At 47.6% G+C, this 8,912-nt stretch overlaps 1 protein-coding gene across 1 annotated transcript in view; it reads left to right on the forward strand.

The window, feature by feature from the left end:
- The window catches only part of MREG (melanoregulin), a 29,897-nt gene that overhangs the window by 19,340 nt on the left and 1,645 nt on the right, over positions 1 to 8,912 (forward strand). The gene's annotated exons all lie outside the window — the stretch shown is intronic.

Raw genomic sequence — 8,912 nt, forward strand, 5'->3', positions numbered from 1 at the left:
TCTTTCCCTCCTTCTTTCCTTCTCTCTCTCTCTTTCTGCACAGATCTGTGTGAGGGCAGATCTGTGCGGCGGCGTCCCCCCCCCAGCTAGCAATCCAAAACAGTCCAGTGGAGCCTGAGCGGTGGGTGTTGCCTTCTGACACACTTCCGGTGATGCCAGGGGGTGTGGCATATGCAAATGAGTTATGCTTATCTGCAAGGTCACAGGTGCAGAGAGGAGACAGCTTCGCTTAGTCTATAATGAGCTAGAGTGTGAGAACATTTAATTGTTCTCTTTTAAGAAACCGTTGCTTCTCAGACTAGGGGCGCGAATCTGAGAGTCGACCCGCGCGAGCGGGAACCAAGTCCATTGGTTATTTTCGGTTTGAATTTGCTTTACTATCCCCTGTTTGAACCTTCCCCAGTTATTCTAAACAGTGAACGTGTTCCTGTTCCATCATGGCTTCAATAAAATACTACTTTGCTACAAACGTGTATTGATTGCAAGTTGTGGGGATCGGACAGACAGGAGGGTGGGATTTGGGGAGGGGAGGGACCTCAACAGGGCACAATCAGGCCCCCAATGCTAGGATTTCCCCCCCTGGGAGGCTTTAAATTTTTTAAGGGGACCTGGGTCTAACACCTTTTTAAAGGAATGTTTTAAATGTTTTTAAAAGGCAAGAAAAAAGGGGTTTGGGGGGGATCTTGTGGGGCTGTCCCTTTAAGAAAGGGGGCAGAGCCCTGAATGGCCCCACCGTAGTTAAGGGCCAGGGTACAATGCCACAGAGAGTCCACCTTCCAAAGCAGCCATTTTCTCCAGGGGAACCAATCTTTGTGACCGGGACACCAGTTGTCATTCCGGGAGCCCTCCAGCCATTACCTGGAGGTTAGTAACCCTATTTCAAAGAGCCTTTTAATTTCCTGATCCTAATTGGAAGAAAACAGCAAGATCTCTGTCTCTCCCCTCCGGTTTTGGCAGGCACCTCTTCTCCATTCGCTGCGCTTTCAGCAGTCTGACTCCCGTCTTCTTGGCTTGAGCAAAGGTCAGCTGTTCCTTAATGTGACAGAAAGTAGATTGTGTGCTCTATCCCAAGGTGGGAGAGGACTGGCTAATCTGCTAGTTTTGGCTGGGGGGGCCTTCAGGGGGAGGGCAAACGATGTGATATCCCCCCAAGGGCCAGAGGAGGGGTAGCTAGTGACACCTCCCTTGATCTATTTAGTTCATTTTATCCCCGTGGTCCCTCGGGCCGCCTCCACCTACCAGGCCCACGTTGAGCTGTTCCACGTGAGTGGCTCTGCGTGGCCTCAGCGCAGGGCAGTCCTTTTACAAAAATGGGTGGCAAAGGGCAAGCAGGCGCAGTCGGTGTGTGCCAGTGGGGCACTGGCGAATTCCCCGTCTGTCGTGAAAGTCCCTGGGCTATATGAGCATTCACGTGGAGTGCTTTCTTTTGAACGTAGATGCCCACGCATGGCTAATATGGTGGAATCAGTTACTCATGTCCTCCTCTTCTGCAGATTCTATCAGGATGAACGAGAGCATCGTATACTACCCCTTCTGTCTAGATTTAGCCCTCTGCAGTCTTATCTTGACTTTAGGCCAGAAGTCCTTCGTAAATTCCTCTTAGAAGATGTTCAGAGCTCAGTGACTTATGCTGTGGCAAAATTTTGTTGCTTAGCTATTAGCAAACGTAAACTTATTTTAGCTGAAAAAATTGCATGCTTCTTTTATTAACACTATTTTACTTTACTAATGTTATTAACTCTCTCCTGTTAATGTTTTATATTATTCCCAGGTTATTACTGTTTTAATCCCTTTTATATCAGAATTGTACTGTTTTACTGGCTCCTGCCGCAATAAATTAGATTAATTGATTGATTACCTGCACACTAGTTCTTCATTGTCTCTACTATTGAAATCAGCCCGCCAGGCTGCCTGGAAATCTTATTCTTTGCAAATGTGCTGTTAACTACGAGTGTCAATCGTGGGGAGCTGTGGCCTGCTGTGGGGAGCCAGTTTGGTGTAGTGGTTAAGACTGAGCGTGGACTCGTCAAGTCGAGTTTAGTTTATTACGATCCGAGATCAGAAAATTCATAACACTCCGATGGTTACATAACATTAATTACATTCGTTAAAATTAGAAACATGAGCTCTGACTCTAATCTGGGAGAAAGGGGTTTTGATTCCCCACTCCTCCACTTGCAGCTGCTGCTGCGACCTTGGGTCATGAGCAATGCTCCCACTAAGCTGTGGAGTCTTGTGAGCAAAAACTCTACTTTGTGAGCTACTGGCATTAAAGTTGTGAGCGAGCGATTTGGCTACTGCATAAATTAGTTTCCTCTGGAGCCATCCTTCCTGAGCTAAGATGAAAATCTGTAAGCTGGAGACTAAAAAACTGTGAGCTAGCTCACACTAACTCAGCTTAGAGGGAACACTGGTTATGCAATGGCAACAAACTATGCATAGAGTCTTCTTTAAATTTACTTATCAATAATGTAATGGTGCTCAGTAGAACTTACATCACATGCAATCCTTGTCATTTGTATCAATACAAGTACTACAAAAGACAATATTCTCTACTTCTTACAACAACGTGCAGTGAGGATTCTTTGAGAAAGACAAAGAAACGGGCCGAAAGCAAACCAGGACCCCGTAAGAATCTGTCACATGCTGCATTGTGTAATAGAACATGCTGTTGTTTGTTTCAATGGGTTGTTGTAAGAAGTAGACAGTATCGTCTTTTGTAGCACTTGTATTGATACAAATAACAAGGATTGCATGTGATATAAATTCCATTGAGCACCATTACATTATTGATAAGTAAATTTAAAGAAGGGCCTATGCATATTTGTTGCCATCTCATGGTATATATTTTGTTCATATTAGCCTATATGAACAAGAGCCAGTTTGGTGTAGTGGTTAAGTGCGCGGACTCTAATCTGGGAGAACCGGGTTTGATTCCCCACTCCTCCACTTGCACCTGGCTGGATGACCTTGGGCAAGCCATAGCTCTGATAAGAGCTGTCCTTGAAAGAGAGCCGTTTCTGTCAAGAGTTATCTCAGCCCCACCTACCTCACAGGGTGTCTGTTGTGGGGAGGGGAAGGGAAAGGAGTTTGGAAGCCGCTCTGAGACACCTTTCGGTACTGAAGGGTGGGGTATAAATCCAATCTCTTCTTCTTCTTCTATATGTCCATGAGCCTGCAATTCGGAGTGACCTTGGGTCAGTCATAAATTCTTTCAGAGCTGTTCTCTCAAGGGCAGTTTCTGTCAAGAGCTCTCTCAGCCCCACCTACCTCACAGGGTGTCTGTTGTGAGGAGAGGAAGGGAAAGGAGATTGTAAGCCGCTCTGAGACTCCCTCAGGTAGTGAAGGGCGGGGTACAAATCCAATCTCCTCCTCCTCCTTCTGGGTTGGGAGATGGGGAGGGCGGAGTCTGGGGAGAGGAGGGACTTCAACCGGGGGGGGGGGGGGAGGCCCGAGTCTGCCTTCCAAAGCGGCCATTTTCTCCAGGTGATCCGATCTCTGTCGCCTGGAGATCAGTCGTCATCCCAGGAGATCTCCAGCCACCGCCTGGGGGTTAGCAACCCTAGTGGCAGAGCATCTGCTTTGCACGCCTAAGTCCCTAGCCGAGTCTCTGGCATCTCCAGTAAGAAAGATCTGGTCACAAGTGATTTGAAAGGCCTCCACTGCTGCCGGTCAGAGCGGACGAGATTGACCTTGACCGACCAAGCGCCGATGCCCTAGAAGGTAGCTTCATGTATGTGGCGCATGGCATGGCACAGGTGAGAACAAAGGCCTATTTGTAGACCAGGGTTGCCATCCTCCAGGTGGGGGCTGGAGATCTCCTGGGATTACAACCAGAGGTCATTTCGGGGGGGATCGCGGGGGATCGCAGTTCCCCCGGGTGAGGTACGGGGGCGGGGCACATGACGAAGCCCCGCCCCCTGCTTCCAGCCGCCCCGCTTCCGGCCCTCATTCAGCCAGGAGGAGGCAGGAGAAGAGGGAGGGTAAGTTGCTTCCTCCCTGCCTCTCCCCACCCGTGCCTGCCTGGGGCCAGGGAGGGCCTTTGTGGGGCTTCCTTGCACTCCTGCCGGCCTTGCAGGTCCACCGCTGAGCCCCTCATGGGGCTCGGCAGTGGAGCTGCAAGGCCGCCGGCGGCTGGGACCGTTGGGGGCGGGGTGTGTGGCCTTATGACACACTTCCGGTGATGTCAGGGGGTGTGGCATATGCTAATGAGTTATGCTAATGAGTCCCCCTAGCTCTTTTTCTACGAAACGACCCCTGATTACAGCAGAGATAATTTCACCTGGAGAAAATGGCTGCTTTGGCGTGCAGACTCTGTGGCAGTATGCCTATTGAAGTCCCTCCCCTCCTCAAACCCCACCTTCTCCAGGCTCCACCCCCAAAATCTCAAGGTACTTCCCATCCCAGACTTGGCAGCCGTATTGTAAACATGCAGTCCATCAAGGATTGCTACCCGAGTGGCTACCCTGTCGTGTCACACTGCTGAAGATCATTCTGTGCCTTCACACTATGTTCTCTAGAGCAGCCTGCCCTGCCCTGGTTCAAAAGCCATGCGTCTGCTTTCGCTGAAAGGATGCTCTAGCAAAAATAATGGTCCCAGAATAGAGTTATCCTTAACAGCTTCAGACATGAGCTGCGCCAGCCGCATGGCGTGTGAGCCAGCAGGGTCGGCCCCTGCAGAAAGGGCGACTTGTTGACCTTGGCAGATATTTTCTCAAATTAGCAAAATATTTTTTCCCCTTATCTTTGCATTTTCAGAGGTAATGCAAACTTGGGGTGGGGGTAGAATTAAGGGGGGAGGATTCTCCCTTCCCCCAGACTATTTTCTTCCCCCTGTGGCTTTATTCCAAGACTGTGAGACTATCTGGGAGGCAAACAAATGAGCTAAAAACAGCTGGCAAAGGGCTTTTGACAGGAGGAGAATCAGCCTGCTGGGTTAGGCAAAGGTGAGCTTCCTACCGTGTGCTTGCTCATAACAAACTGTGCCATCCTGAAGTGTTTCACCCATGGAAGGACACATATGTCAAGAGGCATCCACTCCCCGGCCAGAGATTCAACTAGGTGGAGGTGTGGAAACATGAAGACTGGCAATTTTAGTAACTTCTGCTTACTGGGATTGTTTTGTTTTGTTTTTTATTTATTGGATTTTTCCATATCTGCAAACAAAAAAAGGAAAAACATTTCCTCTTTATACATTTACATATTAGCAGAAATCTTCCACAACTTTAAATAGATAACTCCACATTTGGCACTCGGAAAATAAAGTAAGCCTTATTCATTAATTAAACCAAACTTTGACTCTTTCAACCAGTTATAAAACCTTAACCAATACTTTTCATAATTTTCCACATTTCTTTCTTAAGTAATACAGGTTAAGTTCTCCATTTCTGCAATATGAAACAGTTTAATAATAATTTCATCTTTAGAAGGGATAACACTCTCCCTCCATCTCTTGGCAAATACAATTCTTGCTGCTGTTAAAATATGCATAATTAAATATATCTCTTTTTTCTTGTATGTATCAGGTATCACATTCAACAAACAACATTCTGGGGTTAAAGAAAAGTTTTTACCTATTATTTTGTCCATAATTTCTTTCACCATCGCCCAATATTTTTTTTGTTTTACTACATAACCACCACCTGTGGTAGAAAGTACCAGTACTATGGTTACATTTCCAACAGTTTTTCCCTATTTTCCCATTGAATTTATTTAGTCTAGCCGGAGAACTATGCCACCTATAAAACATCTTTATAATATTTTCTTTAAAGGCACTTGTTCTTACAAACTTTATATTTCTTGTCCAAATTTTGTCCCATTGTTCAAAACTTAAATTGTAGCCTATATCTTGTGCCCATGCTATCATTGATGGTTTTACCTGTTCATCTATCATTTTCCACTCTAGCCAGAAATTATAAGCTTTTTAAATAAATTTTACTTTCGTGCCCATCCAAATCTTATCTAATTCAGTTTGGCTTGCATAAATACCCTCTTGTTTATCTTTTGACCATCTTGAGATAAGTTGATTTTTTCCCCACCAAGTCAAAGTGGTTCCTTGTTCTGGGATTGTTAAAAGGCACCTGAAGATGCTCCTCCGAAAGACACAGCAGAGGGAAAACATCAGCAACACAGATATCAGAAGTTGCTGCGTTATTCCCCCCCCCCTCAAGTTACAACTGGCTTATGGTGACCTCGTGGGGCTTTCAAGGCCAGAGATGTTCAGCAGTGGTTTGTGGTTGCAACCCTGGTATTCCTGGCCAGGGCTGACCCTGCTATATAATAACAGGCTAGCCAGCTTAGGAGGAGCTGCGGTGGCTCAAGTGGTTAAGACGCTGAACTGCAGGCTGTGGAAGGTCAGTAGTTCAGCAGTTCGAGACCCGGGTGTGCCGCATGACGGAGTGAGCTCCCGTCTCTAGTTCCAGCTCCTGCCAGTCTAGGAATTGAAAAGCAAGAAATTGCAAGTAGATAAATAGGGACCACTTCGGTGGGAAGGGAACAGCGTTCCATGCGCCTCGGTGTTTAGTCGTGCCGGCCACATGACCACGGAAACGTCTTCGGACAGCTCAGCTTGGAAACGGAGATGAGCACCGCAACCCTAGAGTCGGATTCGACTGGCTTTCGAGCAAGGGAACCTTTACCTTTACTTTAGCCAGGTTAGGGATGGGATGCCATCACTGGAAAATACAGAACAAGCCTGGCCTGGGTTCCCTCCTCACTTTGCTTTCATTCTCTCACTACTAGGGCTCATGAATGGAAAAAAAGGACCCTTCTAAACGAGTCCGTTTCCTACAGTGTTTTCGGCGGCAGCCCTCCTGCACGGCCAAGGGTCCAGTTTGCCATCATCCTTTGCCATGCATGCTTAATCTCATCCTCTCTACCCTGGGCTGGAGCTCTGCGTTCAGGTCCTGCAGGAGGGAGAGGCACCTCCTCTAAACAGAACGTCTGCTGAGCAGACTCTGGATGCGTAACGCAGCAGCGCTTCTCCCAGGGCTCTTTTTGTAGAAAAAGCCCAGCAGGAACTCATTAGCACACCCAACAGCAGGAAATCATTAGCATAGTGGGCCACACCCCTGACAGCACAGCTAATTAGCACATTAGGCCGCACCCCCATGTTACCAGAAGTGTGCTCGCCCAGCCACACCCACCTTTTGCTTCTTATTCTGTTTACCTTGTTTGTTGTCAAAACCCGGGGGGGGGGGAGGTTGTAGCAGGAACGCCTTTGCATGTTAGGCCACACACCCCTGATGTAGCCAATTCCAATGAGTTTCTGCTGTTGGGTGTGGCCTGTTATGCTAATGAGCTCCTGCTGGGCGTGGCCAACTCGGGAGCCAGCCGGAACTCCGTTCCTGTGCGTTCCTGCCCAAAAATAGCCCTGGCTGCTCCCACCCAGTCACCCCATTGATTGCATTTCCTCAAGGCAGGTATAAGGTACTGGGTTCGAGACGCGTATAGTGATCAGCTCAGTGTTTATTAGTGATTTCAGCTTAAGACAAGACTCTAAGACAAGACTAGCAGGGCTGGAGCCCTGTTTATATGCGTGCAAAACACCCCACCCAACACACACACACTCCCCGTGATAGGCTATTTACATTACAACTCCTACTCTATAGGTCCATTCCAGGATCTTGGCTATCTACTGTGCCGGTGAAACAAGCTTAGCCAGTATCCAGGTACTGTTCTGGCTCACTACATAACAGCAGGGTTACCAGCTCTGCGTTGGGAAATACCTGGAGAATTGGGGGGTGGAGCCTGAGAAGGGTGGGGTTTGGAGAGGGGAGGGGCCTCAGTGGGGTCCAATGGCCACAGAGCCCACCTTCCAAAGTGGCTGTTTGTTCCAGGGGAACTGATCTCTGTCCCCTGAAGGTCAATTGGAATCCCAGTCGATCTCCAGCCCCCACCTGGAAACTCGAGCTGCAGTGTTAGAAGAGTCAAACAACAAATATATACACTGCAGAAACCTTTTTTTATATAAGTTAAAGTGTTCCAAATGTTCCATCTTAGAAAGTGCAACGTGTATTATTCATAATATTCTAAAACAGGTATATATTCATTACATGCAATAACAATCTGTTTGTACAATCTAATAGCTACCAGTCAATTGACATCCTTTTTACACAATCAACCCCTAACGAGAGTTTCTAGAATTGTACAACCACTTCTCCTGGCTTGAAAGTCTTCTAAAGGGGGAAGTTTCCTTTTGTGGTTGCATTGAAGTTTAAATTGATGTTTGTTGCTGGTCCTACAAAAGGCCCATCAAGCAGCTGACATTCATAGACGGAGCACTTGAGAAAGACAGGATTGTACAAACTGATTATTGTTGTTGATATTGCATGTGATGAATAGATACCTGTTTTAGAATATTATGAATGATACACAATGCACTTTATAAGATGGAACATATAGTTTAACATAAAAAAGGTTTTTGCAGTGTATATATTTGTTGTTTTACCCACCTGGAGGTCGGCAACCCTTCCCAATGAGGTGCACTGGCCTGCATCTCTCATGCTGCTCAGGAAAGTTTGACGCCTTCCTCCCATGGAACTGGCTCTTCCTATGGCAGAACCACTGCAGTGGGAACGAGGCTTCACACTTGGTTCAACAGAGCAAAATTTATTTGCTCACCTTCTATCCCGCCCTCCCCACCGGAGCAGGCTCAGGCTCAGAATACGAGTCACTGCCTTTGAACCCAGACAATTCCTTCCACTGTCGTCGATAACAGCCATTGATGGGCCGCTCCAATGCTGACTCCAAGAGAGACCATCAGTGCCCCCAGGGATCATTTCCTGCAGGAGCACACAGGAGCGGAGCTCCGGCAGTAAAGAGCCCAGGGGGCGGGCACATGCAACAAGCCCCGCCCCCCGCTCCCAGCAGCTCTCAGTCAGAGCAAGAAGCAGCCAGCTAAGTTGCAGAGC

Source organism: Gekko japonicus, unplaced genomic scaffold (assembly GCF_001447785.1).
Source record: "Gekko japonicus isolate JY-2015 unplaced genomic scaffold, Gekko_japonicus_V1.1 scaffold2853, whole genome shotgun sequence".
NCBI classification, from domain to species: Eukaryota; Metazoa; Chordata; class Lepidosauria; order Squamata; family Gekkonidae; genus Gekko; species Gekko japonicus.